Here is a 23,527-nt window from a genome sequence, read left to right as displayed (position 1 = left end):
GTGGGAGCTGCTGCATTGCATTTGTGCTGCAGTAACTGGAGGTGGTGGAACAAGGTGAAGCGAGGACACTGAAATGGCTGCCTTTGAGCTCAGTGCTGCTTTATTGAGGTGGCGTCTGTATGGGGGGCAAGGTGTTTGTCTTGTTCTTTAACCTCCATAGATGTATGTATTGACTTTTATGGAAGTTTTAATGCTGGTGCTGTTGGGCAGAGCCATTTTTTGAAGGGAAACTTGAAAGACTGAGTTAGAACCAAGAATGGTGGATTTTAGATATTGACCAAAAAAAAAAAAACATCATAACAGGCAATCCTCTGTTTCCCATATTTCCCTTTGGCAGCAAACAAATTGACTGAGAAGGTTCTTGTCCTCTGTGCACATGTGCTTACTGATCTCCCAAGGTTCAATTGATGATGTTGTCACTCTAACCTAATTTGTTCACTACAATCTAGGTTAGTTTAAACACTTTTTAACACCCTCTGAACTATTTTAATCAGAATCATTTTGACATCAGCAGTTATCCCACAGATACTGAGGGGCAGAAGTGTTCAGCAGGAATGTAAGGGAAGAGTGATTACAACAAGCAAGGGAGTAAGTCTACCCCCATTGAAGCCTCAGCCAGAACAAGAAGCACGACTGCAGCCTGAAATTACGAACTGCAGTGGGTAGAATGGGGAATTTGGCTAGACTTACTGCTACTCTGGTGTAAAAATTTACTTTTCCGTACCCATCCTCCAAAATTTCTTAGCAGAGCTTCTCAGCCTCTGAGACTATGCCTCATCATTTTCCTAAATAATTTCAAAGTGACTGTAAGGTTTTGCATCTCACTAAGACACTTATATGCAAAACAAACAAAATCTGTAAAAAGAAATGCAAAAAAACTATTAACAATCCTTCTTTGTTGCTGCTATCTTTGGTGAAATTCTTCCTTGGCTTCAGAGAATCTTTTTTACTATTAGATGGTTCTGCTAATGTAATGCGAGAAAACTACTCCTTCTAATGAAGACTGAATATTCATGTAATCCACCTTTAGGCATCAGCATCCATATATATATATACTTAAGTTAGAATCAAAGTGAAGTGGCACGAACATCTTTGACGTGTTCCATCATGAAATAAAAGGGTTCTGTTTTGTTTAATACCGCACAATAAAAGCCATCATCTTTCTGTGCAAATAGCTGCTTGCACTTCTCATAGTTTTCTCAATTTTCACAAAATAGAGATTTCTTTCCAAGATGAAAAGGCTGACATGGCTTCCAGAGCTGCAGGTTACTTCCCTTTCGTTTTGAATTCAATGATCCTTGTACTTCTCAGATCCTAAAAATAACTTTTTAATTCTGATTGTAAGTAGCATCACCTACTGGCTGCACAAAATTCAGTGCTTTAAAATTTATATGAAGATCCAATGTTATGTTAGGGGATATATAAGATATATATAAGACTGTAAGTAGCCTCATTCCAATTATTATCCTAGTCTGTATGACTTTCAGAGGTTCTTAATTTATCACCGTAGCATTTGATAAAGCAGATCTAAAGTTTATTGAACAGAAAATTTATTAAATGAAGTTGGTGTACAGATATGCATAAAGCTCTGTGAGACGCTAAATGGTGCTGGGAATAATAAGCATTTTCCCTTTTCTTAAGCTCTTCAGTCCTTGGTTGTTAAAGAAATGACGTTTAGAGCAACAGAATCAGGACCTTTGGACTTTCATGTTGGACTAGCAAACCTTCAGGAGAAGGAACACTTCGCAGTTTTCTGTTTTTCAAGTCTTTCTCCCTTCCCAACAAGTTTAACAAATGAGCTGAATTTTCAAGTTTCTGATTGTGTGATTTTTGTCTTTGCTTTTTTTTTTTTTTTTTAAGTTCTGATACTCGATAAAGATACTTTGTAATGACTTTAGAACATACTTTACAGACTTCACAATGTCTGAACATAGCATAAGATAGAGAATATAAAATACGGATTGGCTAAATAATTTAAATAACCAATTAATAACATTAAGATCCTGACTGTTTGTGACCTTTCATGAAAGAACAGACTAGAGAGTTGTAAAAAATCTGTGGGCTTTATTTGCTAAAATACCTCTTAATGTAGATGGGAAAATAAAAGAAAATATACCAAAAATGGTTGGATCGTACTGTCCATGGTATCAGAATTGCATTAAGACAAATAACATGGCATAAGTTAAGAGACAATACTTCACTCAAATTCATTCCAAAGATTTATCCCAATCTCATTCTGCAAACAAACTTTTCTCATATGTGCTAGTCAAAAGAGATGAACTTGATATCACTGTACAGGTATGGATACCCATTTACTCCTGCAAAGTATATGCAAAGACTATGGGGCAGCTAGTATCAACCACCAGGTTAGCAGATTAATCCACCAACTGGACCACAATTTAGAGCAGTTATATCCTGTAACACACAAATGATAATTCTGGCATCTTTTTGTCCTGGAACTTCACTTCTGCTGCAGGCTCTTATGATATTTTATTGAAAGGTTCCAATGTGGTGAAATATTTAGGTTCCTGGCCAGCTCAAAGGTTTGGGTTCCTTAGACCAACAATTGCCGGACCAGTTTTCTTTACACAAAGTCTCTGTGACATTTGTCAGTTGTGTTTTTTTGGTGGGGGTTTTACTGGTGTTGATTGCTATTATTTTGTTTGTTTTTGTCTGCCATTTTGAATTGGCCAGGTTTTCCTCAGCCCTGTTTTCTGCAGATTAACTCATGTTCCTGCTCTTTATTTAATTCAGTATATTTCTCTAGCCGCTATTCCAGGGGGTGTATTTTTAATACACAGACAAGTATAACTTATCACCACATGTCATGCATTTTAATCTGGGGAGGATTGTAATTCACATAGTTAAACTGTGAGTAATTTAAAGAGCTCTTACCACTATAGCTCTACAAATGGTTTAAGTAAAGGAATAAGGTAAAGTCAAAAGGTAATTTGCAGCACAACAAAGTTTGTCTGTGTATAGTCGTGTGTCTTATCCGTCGTGATAGCTGCTTAATCAGCACAAACTTTGTATGAGCAGAAAGAACATCTCCTGTTTGATGATTTTAAGACCTTTGGTCTTAGTGAATTCAATATGTAAGTTTGTGTCCTTAATTTTCTTATTAAATTCCTTCTTTTCTATGTAAGTAGCACAGCCACAGCAAGCATATGTTATTTTAATATGAAGAGATTACTATCCTAGGATAATAAGGTGATCTGGGTTTGGAAAGGATGCTGAGAGATGTCTTGTCTGACACTCGCTCAGAGCTGGCCCTGCTCTGGAGTCAGGCCAGACTGCTTACGACTTGGTCTGGTCAGGGCTTGAAATGTCCAATGTCCAGTGATGGAGACTGCGCAGAAATCTTCTTGCAAGAAAATCCGGTGTCTTTCTAATACTGAAGATATTAGTTACTCAATATAAAAATCCAATTTTCAAATAGCTGTTACAAATAACTGTGCTTTTTGAAGATGCGATGAAGATTTTCCTTTTTGAAGATGAGAATTTTGCCATGCTTTGTAGAACAGCTCTTTATTTGCACTCTGAATACCGTCTGCATTTTTGCAGTATCTTAACTGCTTAGCCTGCCATGCTCTTCCAAGTGTACACTAACTGAAGGATGACTCCAGCTGTAAATTTTGTTCTTAGATGATTCCTCTCTTCTCCTCAAACTCTTTTTTTCCTATTTCTATTTAAAAAAATAATAATGTGGTGCAACTATCTAACCACAAAGCCGCTGAATAGTTGCCACTGGCTCAAAACGAAGAGAAGAATCTGTTGATGTAGTAATTTTGGAAGTGATTTAAAGAGATATTATTTACCTCAAGAATTAAAGAACTATCATGAATTAGAAATAGTACTGAGGAAATGCAGCTTCACTGACAATATAGCAGGCTTTTTCTTAAAGAATCTAAATGAAGGTGGTGTTATATCCCCTGCCTTGCTTAAGTTCATGACTGTGATCTATTTTATTAGAAATGACTAAAAGCAGGAGAAGGTTTTTCAACATGTTGTACTACAAAATGTTCTGTAGATCATATCTGAAGTTTGTGCTGTTTTAACGCCACTGCCTTTTAAGGGAGTGTTTGTAAACAGGAGCGTGAAATTGTGACTGTATGCATTTCTTGCGAAATGACAAGCAGAGGAGATGGAGCTCAGGAGAAATGGGCAGGCTTTGGCTGTTAGGAAGCTGGTTCAGGCAGCGCTGGTGTCACTGGAACGAGTTTCCCAGTTTCAGGCCGGAGGGAAGGAGTGGGTGGAGAGTACATGGGAACTTGAGATTGCTGCTGCTGGGTTCACATGAAATCTCCAACAGCTTTGCATTTAGTAACCTGCTAGTTACTTTACCAGACAGCACCTGCAATTGTCTTTTCAAAAGTCTAGCCTGGTAATGTGCGAGCAGCTGCCTTCCATTAGCCGCATTCTGAGACCAGTGGTCAGTCTGTGACCACAAGAAGAGCCAGCTGATTCAAGCTAAGTCAGTTTGTTTCTGATCCCCAAATGACTATATTTCAGCTGTATCTTTCCTTGTTACATATTTATCTACAGCTTTTGCAGTCGCTCATTGGGATTGAGTTTATATTGATGTCCGTCTTTCCAGTCAAAACGATGAGACCATGTGTAGGTGGCTAAAAGATGACAGGATGGAAGGATGTGTAGACTTGAACGTTTTGCCATGTTTCAGTGTATTATCTCAGAGTGAGGTTCTGTTTTTTGTGTATTCCTGGTAGGCTAGCATTTCCTAAGGAGTTCAGTTGGTAGTTGACCTGAAGTAAGTAAAATTTAAAATTTGAGCAAAAATTAGAGGGGTTGTGCTTATCTTAGTACTTAGCTCTGATTTTAGAATCCGCATAATCTCCTGGTAAGTGGAACAAAATCCAAACCAAGGGCAGACTTCTTTCTGTTTAGAAGATATGTGCAGTAACCAGTATTTCAGTCCCTGTAGAGGTCCACTTATTGGAATCTCTCTAGAAAAAAAAACCACAGAGATGCAATGATAAAATAGTGTATGCTACAACACTGGAAAATTCTGCCCAAGAATTATTTTTTTTTTTCCTATCTTCATGAGATTTCTTTAGCAGCTTGCAAAATGAATAGTTCTACAACAGCATGCTCTGTAGCATTTCATGTCCATTTGGATATAGTTCAAACAGTTTTAAAATTTCTTTTGTCACCTGTCATTCATGAGGATGTACAAGAAGTAAATGTTGGCTTGGCTAGCGTGCACAGGCCATCTTCAGGAGGAATACCCTGAAAACTGTCCTCTATCCAAACTTACAAAAACTTTTGAATAGTTGGAAAGCTGCCAATAGTTCTTCCAGTGTTTGTGTGTTTCTCTATTATTTTTGGCACTGTACAATTCCGTAACGCGTATATTTCTTTTCTGTTTTCCTCCTGATAGCTCCAGCATTGCACTTAGTGGGCTAATCAAACAAATAACATTCTTGAGCCCTGTGAACTTGCTGTATGGCTATTTTTCTCCCTGCTCTAAATAATGCAGATTTTCCATTGCAAAAATTTACCAGATAAGGAATGAACCAAAACATTGGCTTGAGAAATATTATTAGTCAAATGGGTCCATAGTACCGATGATTCAGTCATCTGTCAGTCTGATAAATGGATTAGTGTAAGAGGTGTTCCAGTGGGGAAATGCAGCCCATAGAGCTTCTAGCTAATTATATTTAAGTTGTTTAGTACTGCTGGGAAGCAGCATCCAGGCAATTACTGAAAGCTTTGATGCAGTGTGCACTATTAGAGTGTGTTCAGAAACTCATTACCCTTTCGTGCTTGTGCTGGATGGATTCTAGGAAGCTGATGTGAAACAGAGAGCAGGAATCAATAACTGAAAAGACATTTTAGTTAGCTTCTGATCCATTTCCTGATTCAGCAGCTTGCAGCCTCAAATGTTTCATACATTTACTGCAGTGTAATGGGAAAATGTGACTTACATATATTAATTACCATATATATGCATCTGGTTGCATTGACACGCAGCTGAAGGTCCTCCCCAGATAAAGCTGTAGAAGTCCCTTTGGGGGCAGGCGCCTCCGCACATGCCCACGGGGTGCCTGGAGTGCCTGCCCTGCCTGCCCCTGGGACGCTGGCTGCAGCCAGTTCTCCCTCTGCCTGACCTTGCAATGGTTATTTATGCCTCTGCAACAGCAAGATTGTATTACTGCGGTGTCCGTCATAGCCTACCTTCATGATTTCTTGGAAACTACAGCTCATCCAAAACAAAGCCAGTGATACTGGTTACGCATATTAAACCCCACTTAAGAAAATTGCACTAGCTCTGTCTTTGCTGTAGGCTGCAATTCCCATTACTGATGCACCTCTAGAAACCTGTACACACTCTGCGTCATTCTGATGGGGAAAACAGTTCATTTCACATGCTGCTCATCGGTTGGATACTTCCAAGATATGCATGCTAATACTAATGCACTGTTTGCACGACTAGGGGCCAAAATAGCGTGGTTTTAACACTCACTTATTAATCAGTTAATGGACAATGCAGAGGAGACAACATTTCATCTTTTCTGTTTCTTCTTCTACTTCGCAGTTTTTGCCTGAGGTAGAGTTTAATAGACAGTGCTTCTGAAGGTGGTAATTCTTTCCCACCTACCTGCCGCATCACAGTTCTAATAATTAACTGCATTTCTTTATTTCTCCATGCTGTGCTTTGTGTTTTACATTTCATAAAGTTAAGCAGAAATCCAATAGCTTACTATCAAGAGACAAGTTTGTTGTCTTGTGTTGTTTTTTTTTTTCTTTTTTAATCTGAACTTCTTAATTAGAAAAAACATATTTGTTCTGCTTGAGAGTCGCTAAGATAAATGTTGTACTAATTGATACGTATGTATCTTTCTGAAAAAAAGATCAGAAGATCACCATGTGTGCTGTTGTAGATCAAAGCACACGTGAGCCCATGTACTGTAAAGAATATTCTTATAGTACCAAGGATGTGCAGTATTGGTACCTGCCTTGGCTGCTGACAGACAGATGAGCATTCCATAAATCCATTAATAGAGCAGAACGTACTGGCCTTCCAAATAAAGCGCACATATCTGCTGCCTCTGACACTACTATGCATGACAGTGGAATATCTACCACACTGAAATATGCAGAGGAAACAGAGACCAGAGCTGGCAAAGGGTCTGTGTAGACAAAGCCTTGACTGTGGTAACTAATTCTGAGAGTTGGTGCTGTAACTCTGGCTTCCAGTCTGGCTCCAAGGTTGGTTGTACTGAGTTACTGTTTGGGATGTTAGTAGTTAAGTTATCTGCTGACAAAGAGCCTGCATAAAAAGGATGACAAGGTAGAGCCAAAGCAATGATGCCATGCTTCTGCAGTTCGTAATTTCATGATGTCCACTGGCTTTGAGAGAGTTAGTTAAGATGAAACATGAAAAGAATTTCTCCTCGCAGTGAGGGCTGCAAGTGGAAGTTTTATGTTCCCTAGAGACACTTGCTTCAACGTGTTGGCCCAAACTCTGTGAAACTGCACCCAAATGAGTGAAAGATTCTGGGGAGAGGCTCTCAAGGCCGAATATTTTAAGATTTTCTGGAAATATAGGGGTTATTTCTGAGGTTTCTTTGTTGCCTTCTCTCAGATTTTACCATGGGAAAACTTTTTGCGCTAGTATTATAATGAATATTTATTTCCAAGTTGACTCTCTGATTTCTGACTGACTCATGACTTTGCTTCCTTTATCTAATCTCCCTTCACCAGTCATCTATGGTAGATTTAAAATACAAAAAAACCTACCTCTTCTAACTTCCTTTAGAGGAAGAGTCTGTAGGGGAAAGATTGATACGTAAGTATCAAGAGAGAAAATAATTTTTATCATTGCAAGCCATTAAATAGTATTTATTTACTCTATAAAACCTTAGCGCAAATAAATTAATATGCAGGCATTGTGTGGGTGTTTCTAACCAGGCATTAAAGTTCCAGTGCATACATATTCTGTGGAAAGCCAGCATATTGTGTTGAAAATGGTGGTTTGGGCTCCACATGTCTGCTGGTTTTTCTCCACAATCCTTGTGCGAGTGAATTGCTGGTCGTGTCCCTGAGGTGAACACTTCTATACTACCATCCTGGTGTGACGATGTGAGTTCTTAAAGAAACTGAAAAGCTGGCACAACAGCAGAATTTTTGCAAATGCTGGAATGTTTTTTTCACCGATTTGGCCACTTTTTAGGAATTGCTTTCTTTTTTAGATATCTTTAGAAAGGACAGCTCTGTTTATTTTTTTTGCTGAAGGTGGCATAATTATTGATGTCCTGCTGGAATCTGCCATATATTCCAGTTTTCCTGTGAGCCTAATCCCCCAGGGATTGTTTGAAAATATTAAAGCTGTTTGTCAAGTTGAAAGAAAGCAAAATATTCATGTTGCACACTAGGTATCCTGTACTTCTTTTGCAGAGATTGATAGTGAAATCTCTCAAAAATGCTTTTGTAGTTCAGTGAGCATTGAAGGCAGCCTATTTATCATTTAAATTCTCCCGTGCCTTTAAAATTCAGAAAGGAGGGGGGATAATAAATTACTCACCCAATTAATGTTTTTTTATTATGGAATGATGTTAGAGAAAACTGCTGAAAAAGTATCATCTGGTAAAATAAATAAAATTATGTAGGTGAATCAGATTGGAAACATATTCAGGTATCTAAATCTATTTAGAGGGGTTTAGTAGGTTTTACTAAAGCATCTTCCTAAAGGATGTGACTGGTGTAAGTCAAGAGTGAGTGTGCTCTCCTAGTTAGGTGATTTTCTCGCTGGGCACCTGCACAGCAGGTGTCTTGTAAGTCTGGCCCCCAGTTTCAGTTTCCCAAACTCATGCAGATCCATGCAAAAAGAACCGTAGGAAGGAAGCCTACATGCCAAGCAGCAGATCAGTACAGCGTTTTGTCTGTTGCCTTCTAAGAGCAGCACCAAGCTCAGACTGCTCTGCAGTGGGTGCCATTTTGCTGACTGAGCTCTCAGTGCCACCCTGCTGCCTGGCAAGACCAGACCTGAGTCCCACCACGTCCTGGTGGCTGCTCCGTCACTAGGAGCACCCCTGAGTTCTCCTGTGTCCCGGTGGCTCCTCTCCCAGCAGGCTACAGGGGCAGAGGTGGGAGGCCAAACATTGTGGTCTTGCCTTAGATTGGTACCCCAGTACAAGCATTTATGTTGGTTGCTTGATGGGAGCTGATGCTCTCGTTTGCTTCATTTAAGTATAGAGTATCGGCAAGGAAAGAGTGTCAGTGGACATACTGGCATTGCTCAGCTTAGTTTTGTGTTTCCAAAAGTAGTGCAACATCCAAAGACAAACGATATGCATGAGATTGAGTCAGACAAAAAGAATACCATTTTTAAGTCTTGTTTTTGGTTGATGTTTAAGCATGGTTAATTTGTGTGGCAGTTTAGCAGCTTGAGACATTGCAACAGCAGAGAAGATGTCTAAAACAACACTTGCAGTATCTTTTCTGACCCTTGTTCATGCTTTGTTGTCATCATAGAGTGGTTCAGTGTGCTCTTCTGTCCATTTCCTATTATTTCCTTTCCTCCCCTTGTTCCCATTCCCAAGAGCAGCTTCCATTTGCACACCAGGCAGAGGGACAAGCTTCAGCATGGCTGCAGCAATTCTCTTTGAGCTCAGGCTACGAGCTGGTGGCCCAACTCACAGGGACATGCAGGAGTGAGGTATTTGATGCCAGCAGAGTGCTGTTGTTCACTGCCCAGCACATACAGAGCTGAGACACAAACCAAGCAAGCAGCAGTCACACTGCTCACTGCAGTCATCTCACTACTGGCCCTGGGGGATGGAGCAGCCACCAGAACTCAGCTTTGACCACGTCCTTTCAGCTCAGCGAGGAGTGTGCTGCCTTCCTAAATTAGCAGCCAGAGTATTACTCACAGCAGGATGTAGTCCACCTGTCTCTGAGATGTTTGCAATTCTCTGACTCCACATATAGCCTAAGTGCAGACACGCTCCCTTGCTGTGCGTGCATGTATGTGTCGCGCAGGACATGCTGGGGCCAGCAGCATGGCATGCATGCCACTTATCTCCCTTCTGCACTGCTACTACAAAGCTAGTCAATAGCTGATTGTAGGATGCTTAACGTATGACCAGAGAAGTGTGATTGCATCACCTGATTTCCTTCCTCTGAATTACAGACTTAGCCCAGCTGTCTTTGCATGAAACCCAGTAGCTTGTGTTTGACTGCAGAATAGCTTGTGTTTTCACCTAAGTTCATCTTCTTGAAAAGTCTCTCCAGACCTTTTACCAAGAAATGGAGGATCTCTGCATTCTCCCTCTCTTTGATAGCTACACTAACGGTTAATCACAAGTGATGATAAGTATGTGCTTTATTTCTCATTTGAACTTGGCCTCAGCTTCCGTGTAGTGATTTGTTTTATACGTACTCTTCTGTGCTAGATTTAACAAGCCAGTTGGTTCTTACTGTTTTCTCCACATGAAAATACTTACATGCTGTAATCAGATAATCTTTTTTTTTCTTTTTGATTAACTGCAGATTGAACTCTGCAAGTATTTCATACTAAAGTATTTTCTTCAGCCCTCTCATCATTTTTGCAGCTGTTTTCCATGATCTTTGTTTTTTTGCAACTTTCTAAATTGTGGAGATCTGAATCCAAAGAGAGTTATCAGATAAATTAGTATTACCAATGAAAGTTTAAGAAAGGAAAGTTTAAAAAACATTTTCCTTCTTTCTGTGCTCTTTATTTCAAACCTTATATTAGCACTTACTGCATTATGAAATCGGATTTTAAAGAACCTTTTTGTTGTTGGGTAAAGCCTTATGAATAAGGACGTGAGCTAGCATAACAAGCTGCTAGAACCATTCACACATATGTTCTTGACCAGTTGTAAAGAAAATCTTTAACTTTTAAATGTCACTGGCACTTGTGGGTAACAAAACTTTTAAGAATGTATATCTCTGATTTGTTTCTTTTACCTTTCCTTCTTTCTTGAAGGTCAGTCATTTACTTGGCTTTACTTGTGGTACAAAAATCCTTTTGAAGTAGAGATCCAGTGTAAGTGCTTTTATTTAAAAAGTCGTCTGTCAAGGTAACCAAAAGCAGTCATACCATAGAATTCAAGTAATTCTCCCAGCCTGTGTGACCCTGTCCTGGTACCTTCTGTTTGCCCTATAACAGCATGGAAAGATGACTGGCCTTCAAGATTCTCCTTCACTGCCAAAATCTGTCAGGGACTACAGCATCTCTCCTGTGAGGACAGGATGAGAGAGCCAGGACTGCTTAGTTTGGAGGAGACCCAGGAGGGATCTCAGAAGTGTCTGTAAATATCTGAATGGAGGATGCAGAGGACAGGGCCAGGCTCTTTTCAGTGTTACCCAGTGCCAAGACAAGAGGCAATGGGCAGAAACTAGAACATGGGAGATTCCCTCTGAACACCAGAAAGCACTTCTGTGCTGTGCAGGTGGTGGAGCAGTGGCACAGGGTGCCCAGGGAGGCGTTGGAGTTTTCTCCTTGGAGATCTCCAAAAGCTACACGGATGTGGGCCTGGCACACTCCTCTGTGTGATTCTGTTGGAGCAGATGGACCTTGAGGTGTCCCCCAGCCTGAGTCATCCTGTGGTCCTGTGAAAGCAATATGTAACATTGGTAAATAAAACAAATGAGAACATGTCCCGACCGATTTAGGAGTCTAATTAGGACAGAAAGGATTAAACATGTAGCCAATGCAATACTTCACTTTACAGCATAATATAAGCCTTTATCTGGTATTTTACAGTATCCACTAAACCTCGTGAATCTTGCAGAAACCATGGGATGAGCCAGTTGTCTTCGTAGTATTTCTCCCGAACAGCCCCTATGTGTTAGCTATTGTTGCATACCATAATGCCAGAGTACAGAATAGAACTAAGTTTAATACACTAATACTCAAAAATTTTCCCATAAGATATGGAGAACTTGTAACAGCAAAATCCTCTATTTATTCTTGGGATTTTCAGATTGCATATTTACACAAAGTGTTACTTTTTTAAGTATGTTCTATTTTGCGTAAACATAACTTGCTCCACATAAAAATGAGAAGGGAAGCATTTCCAAAATAAGGTGGAGAGATGACAACAGTCATCTCAGTGTCATCTGAGAATTAGATAGGCAAGTGTATAGGTAGAGTTCAACAGACAAACTCAGAAAAAATACAGGATTCTACCTGATGTATCATGAATTATTTGTGATACTTAAATTGTCATTTCTTGTCCCTTGTATAGTCATTCTGATTAGAATAGGTATGTGCCTTATATGTCTTTCTCATGTGAATAGTTGTATTTGGTTAGATAGTGCACTTGTCTCACAGTGGTGTAAATGAGAACATGTTGTAGTACTACAGACTGAGAATTAGATTTATAAAAGCTTCTCCTTATGATGTTTTAAAATATGTTATTTGTTAAATTGACTATATTATAAAGTAATCCTTAATGTATAGTTTTAAAAGCTGATAGACATTTGTGTGGAAGAGTATAATTAACTTAAGAATTCTCCAGTGAATATCTCATTTCACTTTATAGCATTTAATTATTATATTATATAGACAAAAACTGAGCATAAGATATCAAGCTTGAAATACAGGAGTAGGAAGCTAGTCAAGATCTATTGCAGTCGAATCACAGAGGAAATATTAAATAAGGATTTATTCTTTGAGTTCGATGACAGACATGGAGAAGTCTGCAAATAGGTTTATTATTGCAGAAGAATGCTGGACTGTCTTTCATGTTTGATTTTCACAAATGCTCTACCTTCCCCCAGAATGATACGTTCTTTGGCCTGCTTATTTGTTTTTGCAGAGAAATCAATTTCTACTGGAAATTTCTCCGAGATCACTTCTGTGTGCTGCTCTGAGGCAGTGAACTAGCTTTCAGAGCCCAGTTCAGCTTTCCTTCCCTAGCCCGTGGTCTCAATGAATGTCTTGCTGACGTTATATTTGATCAAAGATGCTAAAAATTATTGAGCCAGGTTAAGTGTGCATTAGGTTCCTGGAAAAGAGCACTGCTTTGCAAAGCACTTGAATGCTTGGGGTCACTGGGTCTTGCTCTTTCCTCTCTTTTTCTGTCATAGATGTTGGCTTTTTTCCGTGTATGGTTCTGCCAAAGCTTCTAATTTGAAGGTAGTACATTGATGAATGCCAAAAGAGAAAGGGGTCAAATACTGTTGTTTTGATGGGGTGATCGAAAGTGGCTTGACTGGTGCCTCTCTCTCTCGTTGCAGCCCTCTCCGCTGTCAGATGTGGTGATCTCCATGCTAACTCCAACCCCCAGACTCCTGACAGCAGCCTGCGAGGAGCAGCATTCAGCAGCTCAGGGGTCTCACGGCCAGGTAAGCCAAAGGAATTGTCCCACATGGCCTTACCCTGGGGACATGGTCTCTTGGACAACCTTCTTTCTTTTTTTTTTTCCTGGAAAACACACAGCTCAAGCTGTCATAAGGTTTCACTGGCATTTTTATTGCATTGTTTCTGTGCCAAGAAGATTGTATTATTATTTTTTAAGTCCTTGTTTTCCATGCACCATCCATTCTCTGGGTACAACCTACCATCTTTCTTTCTTGGTGCATAAGTCCCCTCTGCTGCAGTACTCTTACAAACACATCTTAAGCAATCCATATTACTCTAAACAACCACTCAGCCAATCTTGCCAATTTTTGTGTCATAATTGCTATCAACACTGCTTACTTTTGTATTGGTGATGATACTCTTAGATAATGTCGAGCTAGTACCGGATAATTTTATTGGGTAATGTAGAGCATTCTTCTTCAATTATTGTTTTCTGTCAAGAGCTCCTGTTTCCTATCTGTCTCAATCCATTTAACTCATATTTTGATGCTGCTGATAATACAGAGAGCAAATTTTTTAATCTTGAATGTTGTGTGGCTTTAAGCTACATGCCTTTCAAAAATCCGTGTGTTTTGCCTATGAATTTTAGTCCAAAATAGTTACTTTGTAACTTCACCAGATTATTAAATCCCACCTTTGTGTTTTACTGACCAAATTTCTATAAAATGGTGTTGACTGGTGTTGACTGTTTATTCATGTCATTTTCCATTGAATTTATCAGTTTGCTGGTTGTTTTGCCTGAGATTAATAGTGGCTTAAAACTCTGTAATTACTGAGATCGTACTGCTTTCCAGCTTCAAATATTGTCAGAAAATAGGACAGTCTCACTGAATTTCTTTGGTGTTCCAAAATGTGTTGAAAATGAGCATCATAGAAATGGTACTCTCTCAAACACTTTTAAGACTCTAAGGCACAAATTATCTGGGTGTGCTGATTTAAAGTTGTCCTTAACATGCATTTTGGTTATTAATGGCCTCCTCATCTGTTAAAATGCTTTTTTCTACTTAAATGCTTTTCTACTTAAATGCTTTTTCTACTTTTTTCTACTTAAAATGCTTTTTTCTACTTTTTTTTTCATAGTGCGTTTTTACTCTTTTCAAACATGAATCAGAAATCGGAGACTATATGTTTTCTTTAGCCAATAATTTCCTTTTCAAATTAATTGTATTTCATTTTTCTTTTTTTTTTTTTTTGGATGTGTAATGTGCATTTCATTTATGGCCTTAACACAGAACCAAAGTGTGATTTTTTTTCTATAGGTTGCCATTTTTTTTAACTGTTTTAGTAGTGGCTTTGGTCTCTGCTGATAGTAAAAGCAAGGAAGAGTCCTTCCACATTTTCATCCCTGTACGTTGTCCAAAAGTCCTTTCATAGTTACTTTCATGTATTACAAATACATTTTTTATGGAATAAATCACCCAATTCTCTAATATGGTTTGGTGATTTCCTTTGTCTCATCTTACCAGCAGTACATCCTCCTGGGATCTGCTAGCATATTATCTATATATATTGAAGATCATGAGCCCTTGGCTTATCAATAATTTTGGGAGATAATGGTGCCTTTAGTGTAGCATATCATCCTCTGTTTCTTTTTCTTTTGTTCTGTTTAATAACAAGTATCCTGAAAATGTTAGAAGTGATGATTTTAATATTTTAATTGTGGAGATCTCCTCAACAATTTGAAGCAATAGCAACTATACAAAGAATCTCTCAGATAAGAGTTTACAGCCTATCTTGTTTCTCAGGCCTCTGATCCTTCCTTCCACAGAGGTTGTCATGTGTAAGACTGAGTCTGTAATGCATCCATTTCTGTAATATCTCCCAGTTTATTTCAGAAGCCTTTTGCCTGCCCTGGCTCATCCTTATCCAATGATAACCACATGTCAGTGAGATTAGGCTTATTTTGTAGATGTTGCTCCTTCTCTCCATGGATATGAATTGCTGTTCCAAAGACCGGAGTCTTGTCAACTTCTCTCCAGAAACATAGCCAATAATTGCTCCTCAATCTTTGAGCTTTTTGTTTTCAGACACTTATAAGAGAAGGCAGATTTTCAGGATCTCATTCACGTCCTCCTTTCTGAAATCTGCATCTTGTCTTATACCAGACAGAGATGATGTAACTCTTATGTATCAAAAACACTAGTTTCATGCTTTTGTTGCCCTCTTTTTTTATGTTTTAATTAAAAATATTTGTAAAAGTTTTGTTACTTATATACATTAACTATATTTTAGATGCAGCCCAGGCAGGACAGGTTGTCTTGACCTGTAATTTGACCTGATGATATCTGCTTTAGCACTTCCCATAGTAAATCTAAGACTTTCATAGCATCATGGAATTACAGAATCCTTAGACTACAACTTTCATCTCCTAAAGAGAATGGCCCTCACGAGTCTATAGTGAAGATGGAGCTGATCCAGACAGAAAATATCATATTTCAGAAAAAGAAGTTACAGAAGAAATTCATGCCAAACCCTACGAGTCAAGTGTTGCAGAAAACTATTCTGGAGAGGTACTAGGAGCAGCTGGTGCAAGTCTGTTTAGACAGTTCTGTGACAATTGTGTATTTGAACCAGTTAGGAGAAAATCAAAAAGCAAAAGGTTCTGTCTGAGTAAAGCAAGTATTTCCAAGGGTCTAAGGAAATGAACAACAGCAACAAAAATGTAACAGCACCATTAACAAAATTTGCCAGTGTTGTGAGAGCCACCAAGCATAAAGTTAGGTAAAATTGGGTTATTTTGCTAATTCCCATCCCTACTTTAATAAAAAAGGACTGTGCATTTTGTGTCTTGTTATCTCCTTACGTAATGCTTCACATAAGCCGAGCATCAAGAGAATCTGTGTTCACTTCTAATCTGAATTATCTTTCTTATTTAGGGTTCAAGTTTTAGAGTCAAAAGAGAATAGCTTCCAAAGACTCTTCCTGTTCCTACCCTTAGCCTAGTTCTCTGTCCCTTTCTTGTACAGCTAGGTTTCAGCCTCCTCAAGGGTCTATTCCTACATCTAATTTTGACTTTGGCTCTTTTGTCTGTCAAGAAACTATTGTACTCTTAATTATTCCTCTCATTTGTTACAGAGATGTAATGTTCTTTGGATAACAGAAAAACATTTTGCAAATCTAATGATTGTTTGTGCCTGGGACTGGACTGCCGAAGTTTCTTCAGTCTTGTGCCTTACTGCCGTAGCTGCACAAACAGTTTTTACGTGTTGAGTGTTGGATCACTCGAGTATCTTCTACTATGTAGCCACTGAACTTATTTCCCCAAGTTAGTAGCGGCTTTTGAAAATCATATATTTTAACAAAATGGAAGTATGTTAATTTTGTCCCATGCATTCTTATGTTGTTATTGATATGCTGGAGTTGACAGTGGGGCTGACTATGCTGTATGATAAGAGGAATGAGTGCAAAGGGAATTAAAATAACTAGAAAAGCAAGATCAAACAGATGAGACAAAATTATCCATAGATGTGAGAACATGAAACACAGGGATAGCTCAGTTAGGAACAGTAGGAATATGCGCATGATACTAGGAAGAAACAGATCACTCTTTACTAGATTGATGTTAATTATATTGATTAGTTTCTTTAAAAAAGTGAAAGATATTTCAAATGTATTGGTTGATAGGAGCTAAGAAGGGATGCATTTTGAGAATGATGTGCCTGAAATGTAATAGTACAAGTTGCCACTAGTTTTTGCAGAAGCACAGATTTATGTACAAAATATTCAGTATTGGTCAGTGTGTAAATATTCTTTTCAAAAAATACTTCCAGGACAATATTTCTTCAGAAACATTTAGGAAGCATTCATTTTGTTTGAATGGGAAGACTGTTTCTTTATAGGCTGGCAATTAGACTGTTGATACTGGTGAAACGTGCATCGTCTTTGTAAATGAGAACGTCATATTTCATACAAGTAAAAGAAACTGTCATCAAGCAGTTGGTTATTGCTTTTTGTAGCTTGCAAGTACATGAGCTTTAAAATTATTATAATATATCAATACTTGCATATTTGTTCTTTAGCTTTTATACTTTTTTTAAAATAAGGTATTTTCAATACCTTGTTTTATTTTGTTCAGAACTTCACCAGTGGTAATGCACAGGTAGACAGGGAAGCTTTCTGTATGGTAAAAACAAGTACCACTGGTGCTAGATCTCAGCAGTTTATTTTCTTGGTCACATAAACTTAGTAACTAGAACAATCATGTGAGTCTTAACAATATCTTTTATAATGTTATTATTTTTTTTTGTAAACAAACAGTGTATTGGTTTTGATTTCTAAAATTGGTTATCAGATATTGTCAGTGATAATTTAGAGCCTCTGGGTCTGCACAATAACTACTCAGCCTTCATTATTCATTATTCTGAAGTTATCCTTAAAAGTCACTGCTCACTGAATAATAGTGAAATGTTGGCGTAACATTTTTTAAAGTAAGCATATTTTAAACTAACATGAACATCCGTTAAATTTCTATCATTTGCAGCTATTTCGAGGCTAAAACAAAATTACGTGTACATATTCCTTGATACTTCCTTTGCTACTTGGTGAATCAGTTAACTGAACTCTCTCTTTTTATTCATGAAATATTACTTATCTGTGTTTTTGACCTTCTAAGTCAGTGAAAAAGTGTGTCTTGCTAGAACATGAACTTGTCCATTAGGTAACAATTTTTATTACTTTACAATGTGCTGAAGAGATAAGGCAACTACACTTCCTGTCATGGCCAACTTCTGAGATAGTTGTTTTGAGCCTTGCTTTTATACAGCAGTCTTTTAAGCTACTGCTAAAATCATTTCCTTCTTTTTTTTTATTCAGTACAGCTCAGGTTCCAAGGAAGTTTTTTGATGGCAATGGAGAGAATTGAGAGTGCGAGGCATTCCACAATGCATTATCCTTGGATTTTTAAACTAAGCTTGTCATTATTTAAGCATAACTCAGAACATTTAGGACTGAGGTATGACAATCCTGCACTCTTTGTACTTGATATGCAGAGCACGTTAGGATTCCGTGTTCACTGTGTCAATCATGTGAAAGTGCTAGTAATAGATATGAAGCGTGGAGAAAAACGATTTATGTGCTAATTGCTAATAAAATGTGTGTTTAGTTTACTGGGAGTGCCAGATTAAGTCAAAGGTGCAAACCTCCATGAGATATGAATGAAGTATGTGCCTTGGAGAGACCACGCAGCCACATGGTCTTTCTCCATCTGAAGTCTGCCTAACTTGTGTGGGCAGAACTGAAGAAATTTGCCCAAGTGAATTCAGCTTAGGTTGTAGCACTCAGAAATCTCATTATGCCCAGCATGTACCAGAGGCATAGCATCTTCTGCAGACTGACTGAGTTTGCAGAGAGACTGTGTGTGGGCAGTGAATCTGCTGCTTCCCAGATAGAACAGTTTCCTTCTGAAGAATAGGGTTTTCTGCTTTTCAAATGTTTGTTTACTTGAAGCTTTTGTTTTAAACTAAATTCTTCTATCACATTATTTTTCAGAAATTGCATTATTATGAGCAGTCTACTTAAACATGCTCCTTAATATCAGAACATCTCACAGAATCAGCCCACAGAGAAGGACGTAATATAGATGTTTTTTCAGTGAAGCCTTGGAGATCCTCTATATTGCATTCACTTATTTGTATGGGCCGTTCCCACCCAAGCTTCTTTGATTTAATGGAGCATTCATGTAAATTATTGATAATCATACTGTTATACAGATCGCACATGCTCACCACTTGCACCCAGTATAGATGAGCGCCAGTTCTTGTTTTATCAGCTGTATGACAGAATTTCATTCTCCAGTCAGCCTCTGAGGATTTTCACGTAACATGTTACTGTCTAGTCTTTACTTTAAATGCTACAAGTGAAAAGCAATCCAATTAAGATTTTTTTTCTCTGTAGTTAAGACATAATTCAGTGCAAACTGGTGAGATTTCAGGCAGAATTAATCAAAATGGTGTCACAAGCTTGTCATTGCTGATTCTACATTTTTAGTTATACACAGAGGTCGCAGCTTCACACTTGGCTTTGTAATGGAATACCTTGGTTCAGGGTTTTCCTTACTGAATGTGATTTTGCACAGACTTAGTAGAGTTGTACTATTATAGTTGATGAGAAAATAATCTCCACCAAGAAAGCTCTGGTGGTTTAAGATACAGCAGAGCCTGCAGCTGAGCCAAAAGAGCTGTTTTTGGGTGTCCTGAACCACTTGGGGCTAGGTCAGTGGTGGAAGTCTTTCTGTGATGCTGCCACTCCGGAGCAGGTCCCCCTGGGGTCACTGCCAGCCAGCAGCTCCCGCTGTGGGACCAAAGCAAGACGTCTCATTTGCTGTGCACTGCAGTGGGGCACCCGTTTCTTTAGTGCTTCCATAAACACAGCCTTAGTGTGGGCTTGGGCAAAGCCCTTTGGATAATCAGCATTGCATTCAGAACTTCACAAGTGAGATGGCTTCCCAGGACTGCTTCGGATTGTACCTTTTTCTAATCAGTGGTTCTGGAGCCTGGTTATTGTGGTTTTTACCTACTCAGAAAATGCATGAGGAACAGGAAAGGAACTTCGTAAAACAATGTACCCATTGTAATAAAGCTGTTTTGTAGTTTTCATTATACGTGAGGTAGTTAACATTTTTGTGTTGGTTATTTTGTGGGTTACAGCATAGTTTAGCAGCCATCCCAAATCTGTGTAACATGAATTGTATTTATGGTCAGCTTAAATAAACTTAGCTCAGGTGATGCATGCATAAATTAGTTTCCTATTTGTCTGACCCGCTTCTAGTCCTAATAAACAGAATAATCAGTCACAGGAGCCTTCTTCTACAGCATGACTGTGCGTCTCTGGTGAAGGAAATGTAAAATAATTTCTTTCCTGTCTCTACTCAGTTCCCTCCATAATCAAGGTCTCTGCATTTAGTGATTCACCTTAATCATTTTTACATTCCATTATGGGAAAAAGCAAAAACTGAGGTTAGCTTCATGGAAGGTACAAGAAGAAAATAACTGAAGCTTTTTTGCAGATCAGTGTTTAGGAGAGCCTCCTTAATGGATTAGCCACATGACGTACATTGTTCCTGCACAGAGCTGGAGCTGGTCTGCAAATGCAATAATGAATTACTCTTATGCTGAGCTATTTATATATTAACTGGCTATGATATTTTAATTATATACTTATATGGATTATCACATTTAATAACTTTTGTTGAGGTATGCTATGATCAAAAATATGTAATACCTGAAAGATCAACATGCAGTAGTACTTTACTGTACTTTGCTTCTTAGTATGCTTTTGCACTTACAAATCAATTCTTCCTTTTGCAATCACCGTAATGTAAAGGCAAACATGATCTAGCTGTTCTGGCTAAAAACATGTTCAGAATATGTCACGTTAAGTGTAGCTGACAAGACTAGAAAAACAGCAGTCGAACTTAAGAAGTGTTCCTACCATACTAGTTAATGGCAATTTCTAGACTGCTGGTTCAGAAATAGTAGAAATACTCTTCCAGATCACTCAAGTAGTTGCTTGAAATGGTATATAAATACATCCTGAGTAGTCTAATGCTGCTCGTGGTGTTTTAGCTTGGAGGTGCTGCTGCTGTTTCTGCCTCTTCTGCTAAACGCTGATGGCACAATAAAAGTAGTTTGTGGAAATGTAGGTGTAATTCAAGTGTAGCTGCTGGCTTTTATACAGGAATTCAATTATATGTCCTGTATAAACTAAAACAAGACTTGAAGCATTTTGTCATCTTGCCTTATTAACATTAGGTTCAATGTTCACTACTTGCTTAACGTTAGAATATCTTATGTCTGTAGAGAAGTGAAATGCAGGAAGTATGCTTATTTGTCCTGTGAGCTTTCAAGTTACAAAATTTGATTCCAAAAAGATTTGGCATGAGTACATTTTGACGTTGAAAAGGGGCTTTTCCTCTGTAATAAAACTGATCATCATCCTGCAAAAACAATAATCCTTTTATTGGCACAAAGGAAGGATGTGGTGCGCCTTTTTGAATAAACATTGTAATTCAGCCGTAAATGAAACCATGTCTCCTTCTTACTTGTCTGGTCCTGTTACATCAGTACAGGTATTACATAGTGTTGGTCATTCAGGGCTTAATTATTTGCTTCAAAATGTTTGTTGACCTCAAACATAAATTAATTCCAAGTTTTAAAAATTATTCCTTGAGGTTTAAGTGCAATAACATCTTTTTACACTGTCAGTTTCATGGGGTGTTTTTTGCAATTTCAAGTCAAAAGTTCAGATGCAATAAAATATACCTAATGCTGAACTTGCTGTCTGGTAGGCCAGCAGGTCATTTCCAGCCATGTTTTGCCAAAACATTGCTTTGGATCTTTCCATTTTATACAGTACCATTCCTGTATTTTTTTTTTTTTAACAGCTCTAACATTATGTCAAACTGGTAAACACAGTGATATGATGCTGTTTTCCATTCAGTAGTAAACTGGAGAAGCCATCCTTTCATTTTTATGTACATATTTGATTTCTTTCTTGATATCAATAGATCATTACAAATTATCTGCTTAAGAGTAGGCTCAAATATTTCAAATTTGTCCTAATTAGACAATTATGAATAATGACATCAGAAGACTGTGGTCTGAGAGATGAATAAGAGGACCAGTAGAAGCAATTAGAACAGTGAGGTTCAGTGGAAGGAGAGAAAAAAAATAGTCTGACCACAGCCCAGCTAGGAGGCTGCAGCCTGGAGATCTAGACTGGAGATCTCATGTGAGATTTTCCAGTCCATGGGTGCTTGATTAGCTACTGGGGCCAAAATGCAAACATGAGGGAAAACTTGGTATCTGAGATAGTTTAAAACCAGGCTTGGTGGCTTTATCTAGGACCAGTTTTGTGGTAGACTTTAATATCAATTTACCAACTGTTTCCCCTTCTTTTTCCCTATAAACTAACCATCTTTATTTCCTTTTGTTTTAACTTTTCCATCAACATCAATATTTTGTAAATTTCCAGAATTGCCTTCCAGAGAATCTCAATTTCTCTTGCAAGTGCTTGTTTCAGTCATTCCTCAAAGCTTGCCCTGTGCTGTGTCTCTCAGAGCTCTCTCGTCTGCCTGTGTCACCGATCCTGTAAGCACTGTCCGCTCTCGCCTTGCCTACAGCTCTGTGACTGAAGAGGGTGCTAACGTTGCTGGAGGTTTTTAGAAATCCAGCCTCTTTGCAAATGTTGTCCTCTTGACTCTTAAGTCAGTTTTGCTTTAGGATTTCACAGTAGAGAAGATATTGTTAATTCATTGTTATGTAAGGGTCGCCACCATTATATGACAGTTTGTGTTACTAAATTTTTCACACAGATGTGTTAAAGACGCATGAGATTGCATTTGTAGTGATTCAGAGGATTGTTTCCATGCAGGGGAAGAACTGAATGTCTCCTTTGAAAGAGGGAACAAAATAGGGCTAGCATTGTTTTTGCAGAGATGGAGGAAATAAAAATTCTGCTACTGTGGTATGTGTTCATTGCTACTGAAGTTGACGTGTTGATGAATTATTTTAGGTATATGGCTTTTGCTGTGGCTTTGTCCCAGTTGCTCTACTTGACCACTAAACTCAGCCCCAGGGCTTGTTTTCATAATTCTAATTGCACTTTCAGTACATTTAGAGAGAGTTTAAACAGCAGATTTTATTCTTCTAAATGATTGCTTGCTGTTCTAGAAACTTGCGTAGTTAACTTTATTGTTGTTATTTGTCCTGAGAGGATAGCAAAAGACTGAAATATATTTGTAAAGAACAGGGGATTTAGCTACAAAATTGTGAACGTAGCAGATCGCAATCTCTCTCTCATATGAAGATGTTACCTTGGAAGGCAGATGCTAAGCTGTTTACCACAGTCAGACGTGATCACTCAGCTCTAAATTAAATCTACCCAAGATGGTTAGCATGGAGCTAATCAAATCACTTGCACCATTTGAGCTGGTTCCGTCGCCTTTCATTATCAAAGCTCATTTAAACTGCTTTAAACCTAGAGCTGAACTGATAAAACAGATAAATTTGTGTATCTGTGATCGCATTTTCCTGCTGTTATGTGTTATCTGAACCTAAAGACTGTTTGTTAAAAAAAAAACAAACCTAAAACTGATGATAATCATATACTGTGTCTCATCATCTTAATATTTATATTAATTAGCTACTCTAAGTTTAGTTTTGTTCAGCACAGAAT

At 38.3% G+C, this 23,527-nt stretch overlaps 1 protein-coding gene across 2 annotated transcripts in view; it reads left to right on the top strand.

The window, feature by feature from the left end:
- TBL1X (transducin beta like 1X-linked) overlaps positions 1-23,527 on the top strand; it is a 195,832-nt gene that overhangs the window by 93,185 nt on the left and 79,120 nt on the right. For both annotated transcript variants that reach the window (XM_021410852.1, XM_021410844.1), the window contains one exon: positions 13,231-13,338. The gene's annotated coding sequence lies outside the window, so the exon portion shown is untranslated. The remainder of the gene's footprint in view (positions 1-13,230; positions 13,339-23,527) is intronic.

Source organism: Numida meleagris, chromosome 1, assembly GCF_002078875.1.
Source record: "Numida meleagris isolate 19003 breed g44 Domestic line chromosome 1, NumMel1.0, whole genome shotgun sequence".
In the NCBI taxonomy this organism is placed as follows: Eukaryota; Metazoa; Chordata; class Aves; order Galliformes; family Numididae; genus Numida; species Numida meleagris.
The sequence above is the reverse complement of the archived record's forward strand: the minus strand, read 5'-3'. Positions and strand labels throughout refer to the sequence as shown.